General features: G+C 33.9%; 3 non-coding genes across 3 annotated transcripts; 1 reads left to right on the forward strand and 2 right to left on the reverse strand.

Moving 5' to 3' along the window:
• Positions 1 to 6,240: 6,240 nt before the first annotated feature.
• LOC128289771 (small nucleolar RNA R71) lies at positions 6,241 to 6,347 on the reverse strand. The gene has a single exon (XR_008279415.1). It is a non-coding gene; the product is annotated as a small nucleolar RNA R71 (small nucleolar RNA).
• A 6,161-nt stretch (positions 6,348 to 12,508) lies between these two features.
• LOC128289574 (small nucleolar RNA R71) lies at positions 12,509 to 12,615 on the reverse strand. The gene has a single exon (XR_008279219.1). It is a non-coding gene; the product is annotated as a small nucleolar RNA R71 (small nucleolar RNA).
• An 8,675-nt stretch (positions 12,616 to 21,290) lies between these two features.
• On the forward strand, positions 21,291 to 21,397 carry LOC128290065 (small nucleolar RNA R71). The gene has a single exon (XR_008279706.1). It is a non-coding gene; the product is annotated as a small nucleolar RNA R71 (small nucleolar RNA).
• Positions 21,398 to 22,148: the final 751 nt, after the last annotated feature.

The following is a 22,148-nucleotide window of genomic DNA, read 5'->3' on the forward strand; positions in this document are numbered from 1 at the left end:
AGCTTTGAAAAACACTTGTATAATGACCATAAATGTCCACTCAAATTAAAAATGGTCTATTTAGTATCCAAGTGTTTCAACATTTAAGTTCCATAGCTATTTAGTGCTTTTAGCCTATAGAACTCTAATTTTGCACAATTTTTAATTTAATTCTTTTTATTGAATTAAGCATGCAAAAAATAAAATTTATTAACAAAATTTTTATATGGTGATACTAACATGTTGTAGACATTATAATAATAAAATAAATATTTCGACGTTAGATTTGTAGTCCCGAAACCACTATTCCAATTTCACTAAAAATGGGCTATTACAATTAGTTTGTACTTGTGAAGCAATTCTCCTTTCCTTACAAACATAGAATTAATTTTTTTTTTGGTACTTGAAATTTTTTGGGTCCATAAGTATTAATTCCTAAACTTTTTGTCCTTTCAAAAACCATTTTGAAAGAATCTATTTGTCTTAAGTAACACTAAGTCCTTTAGGGACCCATATACTCTTAACAATTTTTCCTTTATAAAATCTTAAGAGACCTCTATGTTTATAGAACTTAAAGTTTGTTCCAAAAAAGTTTGACTTTGAGCTCTCTCCCTTTTTAAAACTTTTTGGAGATTTTTCTCAAAATCATTGATGTGACAGCCCTAAAGTGACCCTAGTCGGAAAGCGGTTTCGGGACCGCTAAACCGAGTCACCAAATTATTTGAATATGATATTTATTGTCTAAAATATGTGATTATGAATGTGTGAAAGTTTTAAGCTTCGATTTAGTAAACTGTATGTGAATTTAGTCAATAGGACTTATGTGTGACACTTTTGAAATGTGATAGGTTAATCTATAAGGATCTATTAGTGCATGTAATCAAAGGGGTGGACTTGCATGTCAATTTTCCTTATTTAATTACTAGTGGCCGACCATGACAAAGGGTGATGGGCAAAACATGTCATAAAACATGTTGTGTAAATGGTTTATGTTAGAAATGATAAAATAATAATGGAAAGGTAATGATGACAAAAAAAATGTGTGTGGTTGCCCCCCCTCCATTGCCGTGAATGGAAGAAAGAAAACAAAAGAAAAGAAAAAAAATGTTCATCTTCTTCTCCTACCTCTCTCAAGCGAAATTAACCAAGAAATGGAAGAAAGCACACCTAAGGCATTCGGCCATCTTGTGTGGGGGAATTAAGGTATGATATCATGTGATTCTTTTGGAATTTTGTGAAGTTGAGTTTGTTTTGGTGCTCTTAACATGACCCATGTGTTAATTTTTGAGTTTGTGTTGCAAGAAACATTTGGTTATGTTCTTATATGTCAAATTGATGATAAATTTTTGATATTTGGTGAATGAATATGGGTTTCGGTCATGGTAGATAACAAAGAATGTGGTTGTTGTTCTTGTTAATTTGGATGAATTTTTGGTGGATAGGTGCTTGAATCAAACAAATGATCATGTGTGTACACTAGGTGCTAGTTGAGAAGAATCGGTCACTATATTGGAGGCCATTTCCGAATATGAGTTTAGTTATTGAGAGGGATGAATGTGTTTTGAGTTGATGGAATAAAAGAATGCTTAAAGAAGTGTCACAACAAATTATATGCTAAGCTAAGGTTGTTAAATTATCAATCTTTCTTCCTAGCCGAATATGTGTTTATAAAGTTGAGTTGTTAAATAGATTTTGAAGTTAGCCCATGCATTTATTTTTGAATTTAAGAAGAATGATACATTCGACTATGCTTTGATGTGCTTGGATTGTTGTTCATTGAGTAAATGATTGAGGAATGGTTAGAAGAATTTGAATGCTAAACTAGTTGATTTGTTTGATGATATATATATATATATATATATATATTCGGCAATGGGATAAAATGTGTATTAAGGTAAGTTTCATGGTGATTATGCTTGTGATGTTGGGTTAATATTCGGCATTGAGTAATGTGGGGTAAGGTGATTAATCGGCTATGAAATTAGCTAAATTGAATAGGTATGTTTAATGATATGCTTAGTATAATGTATGATCTTATAACTCGGTTTGGTATTGAGATAAAGGTTAGATGTATGATTGGATTTTGGTATGTGTTAAATTGGTCAATCAAAGATTAAATGATATGTGATTGTTAAGTGAATAATATTAGTTAAGTACTTAAGCAAATCTATTGTTTTACTTAAGCTTAAGAGCAAAGAGGATCAAAGTCGGATAGGGGAAAAGAGAAAGTAAACGAATAGCGGTGGACATCTAATCGTCGACCAGTTCCGAGGTAAGTTTTAAGCGATTAAACGTTGAGTAAATTCAATCATAATAGGACATAATGAGTTGATTTAATAAGATATGATGTGGCCATGATATGTCTTAAACTCAACTGGTAAGTTCATAAGTGTTTGGACTTGGAAATTTAAGAGCAAATTGTAATAATTTGCTTGGACAGCAGCAGTAATGTGATTTTAGAAAATCACTATAAATTGTTGGTGTGGAATTATAGGCTGAGTAAAATATGTAATCAAAGATTAGTTGGTCTAGTTTCTTATAAAAGAGACCGTGGAAGCAAAGAAATTTCCTATAAAGAGATATTTAAAGTTGTGTGGGACAGTGTCGAATGACTCAAATCCCTGTTCTGTTTTTGGAAAATCATTATAATTTGTACAAAAATGGTTATAAGATAAGATTTATATGCTTAGACTCCGTAATGAGTCTAGTTTCAAATGAAATCAAATAGAACACATTATGAATTCTGTACAATGAAAAATTTGATTCGTAGTGAAGAGTGGTCAGATTAGTCAAATAGTGAAACAGGGGAAACTTTAAGAAAAATCTGGTATTGATTGGCCAAACCTAAAATTCTGAAAATTTTATGGATGGAAGATATATGAGTCTATATTCAGGGAAAATTAACGGCAATTGAGTTTGAGTTTTGTAGCTCCAGTTATAAATAATTTAGTGACTATCGCTCAGGAAAACAGCTTTTGGTGAATATGTGAATTTGTTGTAAACATTGATCAAACTATTTGAGTTGCTTATAAGCTATGGCTGAAATTGATGTACAAGATAAATATATATATGTGTGATATGTATATGTGGTAAAGCCGAATGGCTAATGTGAAATATATGTGTGATATGTAGATGTGGTAAAGCCGAATGGCGAATGTGAAATATGTATGAGATATGTATATGTGGTAAAGCCGAATGGCTAATGTGAAATATATGTGTGATATGTAGATGTGGTAAAGCCGAATGGCGAATGTGAAATATGTATGAGATATGTATATGTGGTAAAGCCGAATGGCTAATGTGAAATATATATAAGATATGTATATGTGGTAAAGCCGAATGGCTAATGTGAAATATATATGAGATATGTAAATGTGGTAAAGCCGAATGGCTAATGTGAAATGTATGTGTGATATGTAGATGTGGTAAAGCCGAATGGCGAATGTGAAATATGTATGAGATATGTATATGTGGTAAAGCCGAATGGCTAATGTGAAATATATATGAGATATGTATATGTGGTAAAGCCGAATGGCTAATGTGAAATATATGTGTGATATGTAGATGTGGTAAAGCCGAATGGCTAATGTGAAATATGTATGAGATATGTATATGTGGTAAAGCCGAATGGCTAATGTGAATGTTGTAACATGTGATTAAATGTACATGAAACTTGGAAATATATTCCGGGTGAGACCCGATGACTACGTGTGGAGATTATGTCCGGGTAAGACCCGATGACTACGTGTGGAGATTATGTCCGGGAAAGACCCGATGACTACGTGTGGAGATTATGTCCGGGTAAGACTTCATAATAAGAATTGCTTATAAATATATTCAATGCGAAAGGTTAAGCAGTATGTACTCCAAGTTTATATATGATGCATACGAGAGCAATCTATGGGACTATTCCTATGATTATGTGACATCGGATTAGTGTGAGAGGTTATGTGAAATCATACGATATATCTATGTCACATGAGCTCACTTTTATGTGAGAGTTTATCGCCTATTGTATATGATGAGATTTGCATATTCGGTAAAGGGATGGTATGCCAGAAGGAAGAGTGAAATAAAAATACGAACAACTATGTTATAATTTGATTGTTATCTGTTGACTTGCTTAAAACTTACTAAGCATTGTAATGCTTACTCCGTTTACTCTGTTTCCTCCGTCTTATAGGTCTCATTGCGAAGCTACTGGGCTCGGGGATCGTCAGCAACTAGTCACACTATCACTATCCACCGCTTGTTACTGCTATGTTTAGAACTATTTTATGGCATGTATAGAATAGACTAGTGGCGGGAGAATATTTTTGGTTAATGTATATAAGCCATGCGAAAATGACATCTTTTGAATGTTTACTTAGTGAAGTTTAAATTTACCTTTGGCTGTGCTTAGTACTTATTTAAATGAACGATCTTTAATTCAAGAAAAAGTTCAAAATTTTACTGTTCTGACGTGAGTTACAAGTCCGGTAATGCCTCTTACCTATTCTGGCGACGGTTACGGGATAGGGGTGTTACAATTGATAAACCATAAATGTTACATATTTTAGTCTCATTCTTAATGCGTTTATAGATGATTAATATTGTAAATCAGTGAATTTGATGCTCCTAAAAGGATGAACAGAGCAGATAGCAGAAAATACTCAAAGAGACGCCGTCGGAGTCATCTCGGAAGCAGGATCTCCTCTAAGACTGAAGATCTCCCTTCAATTTCTTCCAAAGTTTTTGGGTTTTCTTTATGTTTTGTGGTTTTTCTATTTTTGATATGTTTTCCCCCATTAGTATGAACTAAACTCCCTAAATACCTAGGGAGGATGAAACCTACGATGGATCTTATTATTTAATTATCTGAATTATGCAATAAATACTTGTTCTTGTTCTTAATTATGTGTTCTTAATCATTGCTTTAATATTTTCAAGATATGAATCCAAATTTGATGTGTTTATTCAGTGAAGCAAAAGTCCCTGTTTAAGAGAAGATCTACCATAATTAAGCGGAGTTACATGTAATCCTAGAAATAGGATGACATAAATCTGCTGGATTAGAGTCAAATCTAATAAGGGAATCCATAAATCGAGTAATGTGATAATAGAGGTTTTAATTAGAAAGAGATTCCAATTAATCAACCTAGAGTCAGTTGCTCTTAGTCTCGAATTAGATATTAACATAATTTAGGGATTCCAACGGATCAAGACAAGTGAATAAATCGTTTAATTCAGAGTCAGAATAATAAGTGAAGACTAGGTGGATTCTTCCTTGGGTATTGTCCTCATTATTGGTTTATTTGTTTATTTCCTTCACTCTCTATCGCGTTCATTAGTTAATTAGTTTAGTTAATTTTAGATTAAAACAAATCTCTTTTATTTTAGGCTAAATAATAGAAAGATAGTTAATACTAGTACTTTTAGTCCTTGTGGATACGATTTTCTGGACTCACCGTAGCTATACTACCCGTCGATAGGTGTGCTTGTCTTTATCGTGATCGTAGTCTAGTTTAGTGTTTCATAGAATGATCATCAAGTTGTTGGCGCCATTTCCGGGGACTAAGATATTAGGAACGCTTAATTTTTATTAATTTAGCCATTTTTATTTTATTACATTTTATTTTTTGTTTTATTTTTATTTTTAATTACTAATTTTTCTTTTGTTTGCTTTTGGCAAGTTCTTATAGTTTATGACTAGAAGAAACCCATCAGGACATCTACTTTTTAACAGTGAAATTGAAAGCAAAGCTCGTAGAAATAGTAGAGAAATAAGGCAAAGTCTACAGTATATAGAGGAAGAGCATGAGGATGACACCAATAATACTGAGGAGATGGCTGAAAATCAGAATAATCCGCTACCTCCTATGGTTGCCGCAAATCCTATGAATCAGAATCCTGCTCCTCGTACAATGTATGACTATGCTAAGCCTAATTTAGCAGGGGCTGAATCGAGTATTGTTAGACTTGCAATTGCGGCAAATAAATTTAAACTAAAACCTAACACTATACAAATGATTCAATAGTTTGTTCAGTTTGATGGTTTGTAGGATGAAGACCTAAATACTCATTTGGCCAACTTTTTAGAGTTTTGTGATACTTTCAAAATAAATGGCGTTTCTGATTATGCCATTCGCCTATGGTTATTTCCCTTTTCATTGAGGAACAAAGCTAAACAGTGGTTGAACTCGTTACCACGAAGTTTCATTACTACTTGGGAACAAATGACTGAAAAGTTTTTACTAAAGTATTTTCTGCTGGCTCAAATGAAAGTTGAGGAATAATATCTATTCTTTTGTGCAGATAGATTTAGAAGCTCTTTACGATGCATGGGAGAGGTATAAGGACTTATTGAGAAGGTGCCCTCACCATGGATTACCTTTATGGCTACAGGTTCAAACTTTTTACAACGGTTTGAACCCCTCAACTAGGCAGTTGATCGATGCAGCCACCGGCGGGACTCTAAATAACAAAACACCTGAGAGGGCTTATGATTTCATTGAAGAGATGTCATTAAATAATTATTAGTGGCAAGTCATGAGGACAAAGCCGACAAAAGCCGACAAAAGCCGCTAGTGTTTTCAACCTCGACACGGTCACCATGTTATCATACCAAGTAGAGCTCTTAAATAAAAAGATTGATGGTTTATATATCTCTAGCAGGTACATCCGGTGATGCAATGTGACACAAGTGGATGAGGAATGAATAATCCAAAATGCCTAGCCTACGACCCTAGCAATACGAACGAACAAGTCAATTATATGGGTAACAATTCTAGACCTCAGAATAACCCTTATAGTAATACTTTCAATGCAGGTTGGAGGAACAATCCCAATTTCTCTTGGGGTGGTCAAGGCAATCAAAGACCACAATCCCCTCCAAGCATTCAACCACCTTACCAGTAGGAAAATAAGCCGAACCTTGAGGAGATGCTAACGAAATTCATCTCAGTGTTAGAAACACATTTTCAAAACACCGAAACAACGCTAAAAAATTAGCAAGCATCAATTCAAGGGCTTGAGAATCAAATAAGTTAGCTTGCTAAGCTAATCTTTGAAAGACGACAAGGTAGCTTGCCTAGCAACACTGAGACTAACCCAAGAGAGTAACTCCATGCGATTACTGTTTGAGATGAAGTAGGGTCAGTTGATTCCAAACCAGAACCAAGGTAAGAAGGAGTGGTAAGTAAAGATAAGGTGGATAAAAGGCAGAATAAACAAAAACCAGTGAGCAGAGAATATACACCTCGCGTGCCATACCCTAATGCGACAAAGAAAGACCGTACAGATGAACAGTTTGGTAAATTTCTTAAACTTTTAAAAAAATTGCATATTAACTTACCGTTCATTGAAGCTCTTTTGCAGATGCCCAACTCAGTAAATTTTTTAAAAGTGCTTCTGACAAAGAAACAGAACTTAGATGATTTTTCGCATGTGGAATTAGATGTAGTTTGCTCAGGGATTCTACAAAACAAACTACCTAACAAGTTGAAAGATCCAAGGAGTTTTACTATTCCCTGTTTAATTGGTAGTTTAAATATTGATAATACTTTAGCCGATTTAGGGGCAAGTATAAATGTCATGCCCTATAAAATGTTGAAACGATTAAGTCTTGGGAAACCTAAACAAACTAGGAAGAGTATTCAACTGGAAGACAAAACTATTCGATTTCCTAGGGGTATTATTGATGGCGTACTCATTAAAATTGATAAATTTATATTCCCAGTCGACTTTGTTGTTTTAGACATTGATGAGGATAGTGACTTACCTTTAATTCTAGGTTGGCCGTTTTTAGCAACTGGCAGAAATATCATTGAAGTTGGTACAGGTGATATAACGCTTCGTATAGGAGACGAAACAATCACTCTTCAGGTCCGTGATCCTGTTAAGACATCGAGTAATGAAGGTAATTCTCTAAATCCTGACAATAAGACTAATCACGTGGTTCAACCCTCTTTGCAGGAAACATTTTCGAGAGGCATAAATGAGCCACGTTCAAGTTCATGCACGAACAATGGAACCATCCATGAAAGACGAATGTTAGAGATAGATGAACTAGATGAATGGCGGACACACGTTAAGGAGAAACCTAGAATACACAATGAACCAAAGTGACTCCATGACGAGCTGGAGGATGGGACAAACCAATTTAAGATTGGCGATCAAGTATTGTTGGATAAAATGGACCCTCAAATCACCACTTCAGAGCTTAATGCAAATGGAACAACTCCTTTTACGTTACTGAATATTTTCCCATACAGTACAGTCGAGGTAAATCATTCTAAATTTGGCACTTTTAAGGTAAATATTAATCGGCTAAAACCTTATGTTGATAATAGAATTGACAGTCGTGAACCACCGTAATAGTACGAATACAAGGTAAGTCGAGCTTAGACTTTAAATAAGCACTTCTCGGGAGGCAAACCGAGAGTTAACACTCCTGATTTTCTTAACATTATTTAATGACTTTTTTTAAAAAAATAATTAATTAACACTCGGGAGCACACGGCCTGGCCACAAGGGCGTGTGGGATTTCACATGGGCTTGGGAGAAGCGAAGGAAAATACACCGGCCTGGCCACATGGCCATGTGACCCACACGGCCTGGACACACGGGCATGTCCATGGCCATGTGAAAACTGGGTTAACACCCCAATTTTAATTTATTTTAATTTTTATATTATTTATTTTTATTTTACTAATTAATTAATTAATTTAGTGTTCTTATACTTATATTTTTAATTTTTTATATTTTAATTTTTATATACTTTTATTATTATTATTATTATTATTATTATTATTATTATTATTATTTTATTTTGCTATTTCTATTTTCTCTTTCCTTTCGTATATTTTTTTATTTTTACTAGTATCATTACAATTACCTTTTAAGTTTATTGATATTATTGAGTTTATTATTTTTATCTTTCTTTTTAATTTTGTTTTAGTTGTTTTATTATTTTTTCTTCAATTTATTTTCATTATTATTTTTGAAAAATTTATGGTTGTTTCCAATCGAGTTATAACCCTTTAATTTTCTTTATTATTTGTGTTTATTTTCTTGGTAGTTTGCTCGGAATCATGAGTTACATTTAAATTTGACTGCAATTCCACTTTTCAATATTCTGAAGATTTCATCCAATATTCAGGGCAGTTTTAGTTTTCTCCCTATCTTATGATATGAAGTTTATATTGTGATTATATATGTTTGTACATTGAGGACAATGTACATCTTAAGTGTGGGGAGGTTATCTATAGAGTTATTAGAAAATCTCTGAATTATGTCTTGTGTTTAAGTAATTTTCTCACATTACTATTAGAATGAATTCTTATTAATTTATGATTATCGTTGATGTGTTTTAGATTAAATTCATATGTAATTGGGCATTGATTGTTTAAACTTTAAGACATTAGAGAATCAAGCATGATAAGTCTATTTTCAGAATAAAAAAAAATTAGGTTGTTTCCCTAAAATGAAGTATTACCTGAAAGTTTGAAATTTGCAAGATTGACATTAGAAGCCATAATTTTTGTGAGATTTTGAGCCTTTAGAGCATACTTTTTTGTTGCTCACTTTATTATTAGTTACGAGTGTGTCAATATTGATTTGTTATTCTAGAACTTACTTCGATTATACATGTCAAGACCACACCTTTGATTTGATATATTGAGATGATAAAAGCACTTAGGTTTTAACCCACTTATCCCATAAGCCTACCTTCATAATTAACCCTTAGTAAACCCCCTTTAAGCCTAACAAACCATTTCCTAATTTACCCTTTAATATTAACCCATAATTTTTTTTGATTCATTAAGAATTGTATCCCGTTTTATTGACTCCCTTTTTGTCGAGATTTGATTTGGTTAGTTGCTTAACTATGTTCTTTTGTTTTAGTTGTTAAATTTTCCCTTATTATTTATTGTTCTCAAAAAAAAAAAAAGGTGAAAAAAAAGTGAAAAATATATATATACATTTATGTTGAATTATTACTAGTTCTATGGTTTTGGGCTTAAGTAGTTAATTTCATATTCTGAGAAGAAGCTCGTGTTATTCTTTAATAATTTCGATTGCTGTAATTATTCAGTATTAGTTTATTTTTCTAGTTAGGTAATTTATCAATTCGATCTCAATTCAAACCTTCTTTTTCAGCCTTTATCCACACCTTTAACCCAAGCCCCGTTACAACTCTTTAAAGACCTTTTGATTTGTGTATCATATCATTTTATAGTGGTGGAGATTTGATTTTCATGTAAGCCTATGGTAATGACTTTTCATAATTGACTTTTGAGTACTTAGTTTTTGAACCTTAAACACTTTGAGTGATTTGAGTGAATCTTTAGTGAGGATGTAAAATCTTGTTGATTTTGAATTAAAGGTAAGTACTTAGATAAGGGGAGATAACTATGCTTTCATGTCTTAAAAAAATGTGTGACTTGAATTGTTTGAATCTTTAGGGCTCTTTTAGTTGAATTTTCAATGCATGATTATTTGTGAATTATTTTGAAACATTATTGATGAGAATTATAAGTTGAGAAGAATTAATTTTAATTGTGAGTTGAGGATTTTTTTTTGAGGACAACAAATGCTTAAGTGTGGGGATATTTGATAAACCATAAATGTAACATATTTTAATCTCATTCTTAATGCATTTATGGATGAATAATAATGTAAATTAGTGAATTTGATGCTCCTAATCACTTAAATTCATGTTTCTATACTTAGGAGAGCATTTAGGAGCAAAAGGAGAGAAAAAGGGGCCAACAATAGAGTTTTCAAGATCCACACGGGAAGGCCACACACCCGTATGATCCACACGGGCAAGCCACATGCCCATGTGCCAGCCCGTGTCGATATCGCACCTTGTTTCCCAAAAACACGAAAAAAGCCCATTTTTAGGGTTTCTGAGCATTCAAAAGTCTATAAATACATACTAGAAGAAGACCTAAGAGACACACAGAGCAGATAGCAGAAAATACTCGAAGAGACACCGTCAAAGTCATCTCAGAAGTAGGATCTCCTCCAAGACTGAAGATCTCCCTTCAATTTCTTCCAAAGTTTTTGGGTTTTCTTTATGTTTTGTGGTTTTTCTATTTTTGAGATGTTTCCCCCCATTAGTATGAACTAAACTCCCTAAATAAATAGGGAGGATGAAACCTACGATGGATCTTATTATTTAATTATTCGAATTACGTGAAAAATACTTGTGCTTATTCTTAATTATGTGTTCTTAATCATTGCTTTAATATTTTCAGGATATTAATCCAAATTTGATGTGTTTATTCAGTGGAGCAAAAGTCCCTATTTAAGAGAAGATCTAGCATAATTAAGCGGAGTTGCATATAATCCTAAAAATAGGACGACTTAAATCTGCCAGATTAGAGTCAAATCTAATAGGGGAATCCATAAATCGAGTAATGCGACAATAGGGGTTTTAATTAGAAAGAGATTTCAATTAATCAACCTAGAGTCAGTTGTTCTTAGTCTCAAAAGAGATATTAACATAATTAAGGGATTCCTACGAATCAAGATAAGTTAATAAATCGTTTAATTCAGAGTCAGAATAATAAGTGAAGTCTAGGTGGATTCTTCCTTGGGTATTGTCCTCATTATTGGTTTATTCGTTTATTTCCTTCACTCTCTGTCGTGTTCATTAGTTAATTAGTTTAGTTAATTTTAGATTAAAACATATCCCTTTTATTTTAGGCTAAATAATAGAAAGATATTTAATACTAGTACTTTAAGTCCTTGTGGATACGATATTCTAGACGCACTACTACCCTTTGATAGGTGCGCTTGCCTTTTTCGTGATCGTAGTCCAGTTTAGTGTTTCATAAAATGATCAAGTTTTTGGCACCATTTTCGGGGACTAAGATATTAGGAAAGATTGATTTTTATTGTATTTAATTTTAATTTTAATTTTATTTTTAATTACTAATTTTTCTTTTGTTTGCTTCTGGCAGGTTCTTGTAGTTTATGACTAGAAGAAACTCGTCAGGTCTTCTACTTTTTGACAGTGAAATTGAAATCACAGCTCTTAGAAATCGTAGAGAAATAAGGCGAAGTCTACAGTATATAGAGGATGAAACCAATAATACCGAGGAGATGGCTGAAAATCAGAATAATCCGCTACCTTCTATGGTTGCCGTAAATCCTGTGAATAAGAATCCTGCTCCTCGTACTATGTACGACTATGCTAAGCCTATTTAGTGGGGCTTGAATCGAGTATTTTTAGACCGTAATTGCTGCAAATAAATTTGAACTGAAACTTAACACTATACAAATGATTCAACAGTTTGTTCAGTTTGATGATTTGCAGGATGAAGACCCAAATACTCATTTGGACAATTTCTTAGAGTTCTGTGATACTTTCAAAATAAATGGCATTTCTGATGATGCCATTTGCCTACGATTATTTCCTTTTTCATTGAGAAACAAAGCTAAAAAGTGGTTGAACTCGTTACCACGAGGTTCCATCACTACTTAGGAACAAATGACCGGAAAGTTTTTACTAAAGTATTTTCTGCCGGCTAAAAAAGTAAAGTTGAGGAATGATATCTCTTCTTTTGTGCAGATGGATTTAGAAACTCTTTACGATGTATGGGAGAGGTATAAGGACTTATTGAGAAGGTGCCCTCATCATGGATTACCTTTATGGCTACAAGTTCATACTTTTTACAACGGTTTAATCCCCTCAACTAGGTAGTTGATCGATGCAGCCGCCGGCGGGAATCTAAATAAGAAAACACCTGAGGAGGCTTATGAGCTCATTGAAGAGATGTCATTGAATAATTATCAGTGACAAGTCATGAGGAAAAAACCGATAAAAGCTGCTGGTGTTTTCAACATTGACACAGTCACCATGTTATCAAACCAGGTAAACCTCTTAAATAAAAAGATTGATGGTTTATGTATCTCTATGCAGGCACATTCAGTGATGCAGTGTGACACAAGTGGAGGAGGAATGAATAATCTAGAATGCCTAGCCTACGACCCTAGTAATACGACCGAACAAGTCAATTATATGGGTAACAATTCTAGACCTCAGAATAACCCTTATAGTAATATTTACAATGCAGGTGGGATGAACCATCCCAATTTCTCTCGGGGTGGTCAAGGCAATCAAAGACCACAACCCCCTCCAAGCTTTCAACCACCTTACCAGCAGGAAAAGAAGCCAAACCTTGAGGAGATGCTAACAAAATTCATCTCGGTGTCAGAAACTCTTTCCACAACACCGAAATAGCGCTTAAAAATTAGCAAGCGTCGATTCAAGGCCTCGAGAATCAAATAGGTCAGCTTGCTAAGCTGATCTCTGAAATACCATAAGGTAGCTTGCCTAGTAACACCGAGACTAACCCAAGAGAGCAACTCCATGTGATTACTGCTCGAGATGAAGAAGGGTTAGTTGATTCCAAACTAGAACCAAGGTAAAAAGGTATGGTAAGCAACGATAAGGTGGATAAAAGCCAAAATAAACAAAAACCAGTGAGCAGAGAATATACACCTCGCGGGCCTACCCTAATGCGACAAAGAAAGACAGCACAGATGAACAGTTCGGTAAATTTCTTAAACTTTTGAAAAATTTTCATATTAACTTACCATTCATTGAAGCTCTTTCGCAGATGCCTAACTCCGTAAAATTTTTAAAGGAGCTTCTGGTAAACAAGCAGAAGTTAGATGATTCGTCGCATGTGGAATTAAATGCAGTTTGCTCAGCGATTTTACAAAACAAACTACCTAACAAGTTGAAAGATCCAGGGAGTTTTACTATTCCCTGTTTAATTGGTAGTTTAAATATTGATAATGCGTTAGCCAATTTAGGGGCAAGTACAAATGTCATGCCCTATAAAATGTTCAAACGACTAGGTCTTGGGAAATCTAAACAAACTAGGAAGAGTATTCAACTGGCAGACAAAACTATTAAATTTATATTCCCAGTTGACTTTGTTGTTCTAGACATTGATGAGGATATTGCCTTACCTTTAATTCTAGGCCAGCCCTTTTTAGCAACTGGTAGAACTACCATTGATGTTGGTACAGGTGATATAACGCTTTGTGTAGGTGACGAAACAATCACTCTTCAGGCCCGTGATCTTGTTAAGACATCAAGTGATGAAGGTAACTCTCTAAATCCTAACAATAAGACTAATCACGTGGTTCAACCCTCTTTGCAGGAAACATTTTTGAGAGGCATAAATGAGCCACGTTCTAATTCATGCACTAACAATGGAACCATCCATGAAAGGCGAATGCTAGAGATAGATGAACTAGATGAATGGCAGACACACGTTAAGGAGAACCTAGAATACATGATGAACCAAAACGACTCCATGACGAACTTAAGGATGGGACGAACCAATTTAAGATTGGCGATCAGCTATTGTTGGATAAAACGGACCCTCGAATCACCACCTCAGAGCTTAATGCAAACGGAGCAACTCTTTTTACGGTACTGAATATTTTCCCATACGGTACAGTCGAGGTAAATCATTCTAAATTTGGCACTTTAAAGGTAAATATTACTCGGCTAAAACCTTATGTTGATAATAGAATTGACAGTACGAAAGAGGAGTTTCAACTCCGTGAACCACTGTAACCTTGCGAATACGAGGTAAGTCGATCTTAGACTATAAATAAGCGCTTATTGGGAGGCAACCCTATTGTTAACACTGCTAATTTTCTTAACATTATTTCATTATTTTTTTAAAAAAATTTATTAATTTTCAAAATCTAAAAAAAAGTGTGTTTTTGACGTCCATGGTCTAGCCACACAAGTGTGTAGAGCACACGGTGTGGCCACACGGGCATGTGGGAACTCACATGGGTGTTGGAGAAGCGAAGAAAAACACACACGGCCTGGCGACATGGCCATGTGACCCACACAGCCTTGCACACGGGCTTGTTCTAGGCCGTTTGAAACCTGGAGCTAATTTTTTAAAAGTCATAGAGTTACACAGCCTGGCTACACGGGTATGTGGAGCACACGGCCTGGCCACACGGGCGTGTAGGATTTCACATGGGCGTGCAACAAGCGAAGGAAAACACACACGGCCTGGCGACATGGCCCTGTGACCCACACGGCCTGGACAGACGGGCATGTCCATGGCCATTTGAAAACTGGGTTAATCACCCTAATTTTATTTTATTTTAATTGTTATATTTTTATTTTAATTTTACTAATTAATTAATTAATTTAGTATTCTTATACTTATATTCTTAATTTTTATATACTTTTATTATTTTTATTTTGTTATTTCTATTTTTCTTTTTTCTTTCGTATTTTTTATTTATTTTTACTAGTATCATTACAATTACCCTTTAAGATTATTGATATTATTGAGTTTATTATTATTATTTTATTTTTTATCTTTATTTTTGATTTTGTTTTAGTTGTTTTATTATTTTTTCTCTTCAATTTATTATTATTATTTTTGAAAGATTTATGATTGTTTCTAATCGAGTTATAACCCCTTAATTTTGTTTCTAATCGAGTTATAACCCCTTAATTTTCTTTATTATTTGTGTTTATTTTCTTGTTAGTTTGCTCAGAATCATGGGTTAAATTTAAATTTGACTGCAATTCCGCTTTTCACTATTCTGAAGATTTCATCCAATATTTAAGGCAGTTTCAGTTTTCTCCCTCTTTTATGATATTATGTTTATACTGTGCTTATATATGTTTGTACATTGAGGACAATGTACATCTTAAGTGTGGGGAGGTTATCTATAGAATTATTAGAAAATCTCTGAATTATGTCTTGTGTTTAAGTAATTTTCTCACATTACTATTAGAATGAATTCTTATTAATTTATGATTATCATTGATGTGTTTTAGATTAAATTCATAGGTAATTGTGCATTGATTATTTAAACTTTAAGACATTAGAGAATCAAGAATGATAAGTCTATTTTCAGAATTAAAAAAAAAGGTTGTTTTTCTAAATTGAAGTATTACCTTGAAGTTTGAAATTTGCAAGATTGACATCAAAAACCATAATTTTTGTGAGATTTTGAGCTTTTAGAGCATACATTTTTTTGTTGCTCACTTTATTATTGGTTACGAGTGTGTCAATATTGATTTGTTATTCTAGAACTTGCTTCGATTATACATGTCAAGACCACACCTTTGATTTGATATATTGAGATGATAAAGGCACCTAGGTTTTAACCCACTTATCCCATAAGCCTATCTTCATAATTAATTCTTAGTAAACCCCCATTAAGCCTAACAAACTGTTTCTTAATTTACCATTTAATATTAGCCCATAACTTTTTTTTTGATTCATTGAGAATTGTTTCTCGTTTTATTGACTCCCTTTTTGTCGAGATTTGATTTGGTTAGTTGCTTAACTATGTTCTTTTGTTTTAGTTGTTAAATTTTCCTTATTATCTATTGTTATAAAAAAAAGGTAAAAAAAGGTGAAAAAAAAGTGAAAAAAATATATATACATTTATGTTGAATTATTACTCGTTCTATGTTTTTGAGCTTAAGTAGTTAATTTCATATTCTGAGAAGAAGCTCGTGATATTCTTTAATAACTTCGATTGATGTAATTATTCAGTATTAGTTTATTTTTCTAGTTAGGTAATTTATTAATTCGATATCGATTCTAACCTTCTTTTTCAACTTTTATGCACAACTTTAACCCAAGCCTCGTTACATCCCTTTAAAGACCTTTTGATTTGTGTATCATATCATTTTATAGTGGTGGATATTTGATTTTCATGCAAGCCTATGGTAATAACTTTTCACAATTGACTTTTGAGTGCTTAATTTTTTAACCTTAAACACTTTGAGTGATTTGAGTGAATCTTTAGTGAGAATGTAAAATCTTGTTGATTTTGAATCAAAGGTAAGTACTTAGATAAGGGGAGATACCTATGTTTTCATGTCTTAAAAAAATGTGTGATTTGGATAGTTTGAATCTTTAGGGCTCTTTTAGTTGAATTTTCAATGCATGATTATTTGTGAATTATTTCAAAACATTATTGATGAGAATTATAAGGTGAGAAGAATTAATTTTAATTGTGAGTTGAGGATTTTGCTTAAGGACAAACAAATGCTTAAGTGTGGGGATATTTGATAAACCATAATTGTAACATATTTTAATCTCATTCTTAATGCATTTATAGATAATTAATGATGTAAATCAGTGAATTTGATGCTCCTAATCACTTAAATTCATGTTTCTATACTTAGGAGAGCATTTGGGAGTAAGAGGAGCAAAAAATGGGCCAAAATTAGAGTTTTCAGGATCTACACGGGAAGGCCACACGCCCATGTGCCAGCCCGTGTTGATATCGCTTCCTGTTTCCCAGACACGCGAAAAAAGTCAATTTTTAGGGTTTCTAAGCATTAAAAAGTGTATAAATACATACTAGAAGAGGACCTAAGAGGATGCACAGAGCAGATAGCAGAAAATACTTGAAGAGATGCCGTCGGAGTCATTTCGGAAGCAAGATCTCCTCCAAGATTAAAGATCTCCCTTCAATTTCTTCCAAAGTTTTTGGGTTTTCTTTATGTTTTGTGGTTTTCTATTTTTGAGATGTTTTCCCCATTAGTATGAACTAAACTCCCTAAATACCTAGGGAAGATGAAACCTACGATGGATTTTATTATTTAATTATCTGAATTACGTGATAAATACTTATTCTTTTTCTTAATTATGTGTTCTTAATCATTGCTTTAATATTTTCAGGATATTAATCCAAGTTTGATGTGTTTATTCAATGGAGCAAAAGTCCCTGTTTAAGAGAAGGTCTAGCATAATTAAGCAGAGTTTGATGCAATCCTAGAAATAGTACAACATAATCTGCCAGATTAGAGTCAAATCTAATAGGGGAATCCATAAATCGAGTAATGCAACAATATGGGTTTTAATTAGAAAGATATTTGTATTAATCAACCTATAATCAGTTGTTCTTAGTCTCGAAAGAGATATTAACATAATTTAGGGATTCCTACGGATCAAGACAAGTGAATAAATTGTTTAATTCAGAGTTAGAATAATAAGTGAAGTCTAGGTGGATTCTTCCTTGGGTATTGTCCTCATTATTGGTTTATTCATTTATTTCCTTCACTCTCTGTCGGGTTCATTAGTTAATTAGTTTAGTTAATTTTAGATTAAAACAAATCTCTTTTATTTTAGGCTAAATAATAGAAAGATAGTTAATACTAGTACTTTTAGTCCTCGTGGATACGATATTCTGGACTCACTACTACCCTTTGATAAGTGCGCTTGCTTTTTTCGTGATCGTAGTCTAGTTTAGTGTTTCATAAAATGATCATCAATCATTTATAATAGCTTGCATATCATGAATGTTACTTTAAAGTTCATGATTGGCTTTGAAGAATGAACTATTTTCATCTTTTAATTTTAATTTTTTTTTTATATTTTGAAACCATAATTTCAAACTCCAAACCCAACTCATCATAGGCATCTTGTAACTCATCAAATGAATAAGAAATTAAATTAGACGAGTTAGAAGTTACCTTAGAATCATCAATGGCCATAATATATAGGTTGGCTACTTCTAAATCTTTTTCATTGGAGGAATCATCATCTCTCCATGTAGCCACATTGGACTTAAGTTTTTGTTTTCTTGATACCTTCTTCTTCCATTGAGGACAATCAAACTTGATATGTCAAAATTTATTGTTGGGCCACACGACCGTGTCACACACTCGTGTGGGGCGTTCTCAACCCGTGTGCAATTCAAAATTTAAAGCCCAATGGTGACACAGTCTCGGACATGTCCGTGTGTCCAGGATGTGTGTTACACACTGCCGTGTGCCAGGCCATGTGTGATCTTCCTTCACTTCTTCCAAGCTTGTGTGTGAGCCCGTGTAACTCACTGACTCATAGTTAAATTTGACTAATTAACTCCAGTATTCACATAGCCTAGGACATGCCCGTGTGTTCAGGCTGTGTATGCCACACGGCTGTATTGCTAAGCCCTGTGGACTACCTCAGGCTGTGTAACAATTGAATTTTGGAAAAGATTAAGTCCTAGGATTCACACGGCCAAGGACACGCCTGTGTGTCCTAGTTGTGACCTACATGGTCAAGTCTTCACACCGTGTAACTCACTGTAGAATACTCTCTTGTACACACGGCCATGTTGCTAGGCGTGTGACTGATTGTTGAATACCATCTTTTGCACATAGCCTGGGACACGCCCGTGTGGGTCAAAAACATTTCTTTTAAAATTAAAATTACTTAATTTTAAATTTGCATACAATAAAATTAAAATAATTAACAAGAGTTAAACACTCGGGTTGCCTCCCGAGAAATGTTTTTTTAGAGTCTAAGCTTGAATTTACCTTTTATGTGCATGGTTAGGGTAGTTCTTGGAGCCGAAGCTTCTCTTTCTCGTTATCAATTTTTATACAAGATAAGGTTTGAGTTGAGTTCTATTTACCTTAAATGTGCCGGGCTCAAAATTAGTTACCTCGACCCTACCGTATGGGAAGATATTCAGTACCGTGAATGGGTTCGATCCATTTGACCCAAGCTCTGGAGGGGAAATTCATGGATTTGTTTTGTCAAGCAGTTCTTTGTTCTCAAATTTTAATTGGTTCATTCTCATCACTTACACATCATGGCATCACTTTGTCTCTACATCATGTTTTTCTGGTTTCTCTTCAGTATGCACTCGTCATTCATCTAGTTTATCGAGTTGTACCGTTCACTCTTCATATGTTGTTTTATTTCTGTCACCTTGACTGAAACATGGCTCAATCATGTTTTCACGAGGGGTTTCCTACAAAGAAGGTTAAGCCACGTGGTTATTAACATTAACAGAACATTTAATCTCATCTTGCTCACTAGAGACTTTCACAATCATGTGCTTGGAGAGTAATCTTTTCTTCACCTACACGAAGCACAAGCTCACCCGTACCAACATCAATAATAATCCTAACAATGGCTAAAAAGGGTCATCCTAAGATCAGATGTATCTTACTATCCTCATCCATGTCTAACACAATAAAGTCAATGGGGAATATAAATTTATCAATTTTCAAAAGCACATCCTCAATAACACCCCTAGGATATCTGATGGTCCTATTCGCTAATTGAATACTCATACTAGTTTGTTTGGGTTTCCTAAGACCTAGTTGTTTAAACATTTTGTAGGGCATGACATTAATAATGACCCCTAAATTAGCCAAAGCATTATAAATATTTAAATTACCAATGAGACAAAGAATATTAAAACTCCCTGGATCTTCTAGTTTGTTGGGTAGTTTATTTTAGAGAATGGCAGGGAAAATTGCATTGAGCTCCACAGTTGATGAGCCATCTAACTCCCTTTTGTTTGCCAACAACTCCTTTAAAAATTTGACGTAATTTGGCATTTGCGAAAGAGCTTCAACAAACGGTAAGTTAATATGTAATTTTTTAAGAGCTTAAGAAATTTACCATATTGTTCGTTCGTGTGGTCTCTCTTCAGCGCATTAGGATATGAACTTTGACAACTGGCTTTTGCTCTTTTCTAACTTCATCAACCTCATTATTGTTAACCACAATTTCTTGCCCTTGGTTCTTGTTCAGATTCAACTAACCCTTCCGCGTCTCGAACCGTAATTGTGTAAAGCCGCTCAATTGGGTTAGTTTTAGTATTACTAGGCAAGTTACCTCATGGTCATTCCGAAATTAGTTTAACAAGCTGTCCAATTTGTTTTTCAAGCCCTTGAATTGATGCTTGGTGATTTTTCAATGATGCCTCAGTGTTTTGGAAAAGAGTTTTTGATACTAAGATAAACTTTGTCAACATCTCCTCAAGGTTCGGCTTTTTCTCTTGCTGATAAGGTTGTTAGAAGCCTAGAAGGGGTTGTGTTAATTGATTTCCTTGACCACCCCAAGAAAAATTGGGATGGTTGCTCCAACTTACATTATAGTTATTACTATAAGGGTTATTTTGAGGTCTAGAATTATTACTCATATAATTAACTTGCTCATTCTCTATACTAGGACCGAAGGGTAAATATTTTGAATTATTCATTCCACCTCCATTTGTATCGCATTGCATCACCAGATTTACCTACGTAAAAAAAATAAACCGTCAATTTTCTTATTCAGTGCTTCTATTTGGCTTGCCTACATAGTAATCGCATCAATATTAAAAACATCAGCTGCTTTATCGGTTCCGTCCTTATGACTTGCCACTGATAATTATTCAGTGTCATCTCCTCAATAAACTCATAAGCTACCTCGGGTGTTTTATTGTTCAGTGTTCCACCAGTTGCTACATCAATTAACTACCTTGTTGAGGGATTAAAACCATTGTAAAAGGTTTGAACTTGTAACCATAAAGGTATCTCACGGTGAGGGCACCATCTCAATAAATCCTTGTATCTTTCCCATGCATCATATAAAGTCTCTAAATTGATTTGAACAAAACAAGAGATGTTATTCCTCAACTTGGCTATTTTAGCCGGTGGGAAGTACATCAAAAGAAATTTCTCGATCATTTGAGCCCATATAGTAACAGAACTTCATGGTAAATATTCTAACCACTATTTTACCTTGTTCCTCAACTAGAAAGGGAACAACCGTAAAAATGGCGTTATTAGTGGCGCCATTAATCTTGAAGGTGTCGCAAATCTCTAAGAAATTGGCCAAATGACTATTTGGGTCTTCATCATGCAAACCACCAAACTGAACATAGTGTTGTACCATCTGAATAGTGTTCGGCTTCAATTCAAAATTATTTGTAACAATGGTAGGTCTTATAATACTCGATTCAGCCCTAGTCAGAGTGGGCTTGGCATAATCGTACACTGTACGAGGAGCAGGACACTTAATTACTTGCTGATTATTTTGATTATCAGCCATTTCCACAGTAGTATTGTTGACCTCTTGTTCGTCTAATATATTTTGCTGACTCTGCCTTGTTTCTCTAATCTCTCTACGATCTTTGCGAGCAGTACTTTCAATTTCACTGTAAAAAAGCAATAGTCCCAACGAGTTTCTTCTAGTCATAAACCAAAAGAACCTGCAGGAAGCAAACAGAAGAAAAATTAAAATATAAAAATTAAATTAAAACAAAAATATAAAAATAAAATAAAATAAAATAAAAATGGCTAAATTAATAAAAATCAAGTGTTCCTAATATTTTAATCCTCAGCAACGACGCCAAAAACTTGATGTGTGTCACGTGACTAACTAAAAATA

Source organism: Gossypium arboreum, chromosome 2 (genome assembly GCF_025698485.1).
Source record: "Gossypium arboreum isolate Shixiya-1 chromosome 2, ASM2569848v2, whole genome shotgun sequence".
Taxonomy (NCBI): Eukaryota; Viridiplantae; Streptophyta; class Magnoliopsida; order Malvales; family Malvaceae; genus Gossypium; species Gossypium arboreum.